At 41.7% G+C, this 1,015-nt stretch overlaps 1 non-coding gene across 1 annotated transcript; it reads right to left on the bottom strand.

Moving 5' to 3' along the window:
• Nucleotides 1-216: 216 nt before the first annotated feature.
• On the bottom strand, nt 217-324 carry LOC112798471 (small nucleolar RNA R71). Its single transcript, XR_003200081.1, has one exon. It is a non-coding gene; the product is annotated as a small nucleolar RNA R71 (small nucleolar RNA).
• Nucleotides 325-1,015: the final 691 nt, after the last annotated feature.

Below are 1,015 nucleotides of genomic sequence, written 5' to 3'. Positions count from 1 at the left end.
CCTCATCAGTTTTTTGCTGAATTCTTGTAAGTCTGTGACACTATCAAGACCAATGGGGTAGTTGACCCTGAGGTCTACAGACTTATGCTATTCCCTTTGGCTGTAAGAGACAGAGCTAGGATATGGTTGGACTCACAACCTAAAGAAAGCCTGAACTCTTGGGAAAAGCTAGTCAATGCCTTCTTGGCAAAGTTCTTTCCACCTCAAAAATTGAGTAAGCTTAGAGTGGAAGTCCAAACCTTCAGACAGAAGGAAGGTGAATCCCTCTATGAAGCTTGGGAAAGATACAAACAATTGATCAGAAAGTGTCCTTCTGACATGCTTTCCGAATGGAGCATCATAGGTATCTTCTATGATGGTCTGTTTGAACTGTCCAAGATGTCATTGGATAGCTCTGCTGGAGGATCTCTTCATCTGAAGACGCCGGCAGAAGCTCAAGAACTCATTAAAATGGTTGCAAATAACCAATTCATGTACACTTCTGAAAGGAATCCTGTGAACAATGGGACGAATCAGAAGAAAGGAGTTCTTGAGATTGATACTCTGAATGCCATATTGGCTCAGAACAAAATATTGACTCAGCAAGTCAATATGATTTCTCAAAGTCTGTCTGGAATGCAAGCTGCACCAGGCAGTACTAAGGACGCTTCATCAGAAGAAGAAGCTTATGATCCTGAGAACCCTTCAATGGAAGAGGTGAATTACATAGGAGAACCCTATGAAAACACCTATAATCCTTCATGGAGAAATCTTCCAAATCTCTCATGGAAGGATCAACAGAGACCTCAACAAGGTTTCAACAATAATAATGGTGAAAGAAACAGGTTTGGCAATGGCAAGCCTTTTCCATCTTCTTCTCAGCAACAGACAGAGATATCAAAGTAGAGCCACTCTGACTTAGCAACCATGGTCTCTGATCTAATCAAAACCACTCAAAGTTTCATGAATGAAACAAGGCCCTCCATTAGAAACTAGGAGGCACAAGTGGGTCAGCTGAGTAAGAAAGTTACTGGAC

This window comes from Arachis hypogaea, chromosome 4 (assembly GCF_003086295.3).
Source record: "Arachis hypogaea cultivar Tifrunner chromosome 4, arahy.Tifrunner.gnm2.J5K5, whole genome shotgun sequence".
Lineage (NCBI taxonomy): Eukaryota > Viridiplantae > Streptophyta > Magnoliopsida > Fabales > Fabaceae > Arachis > Arachis hypogaea.
Note: the sequence above shows the minus strand (reverse complement) of the source record. Positions and strands in the feature narration are given on the sequence as shown.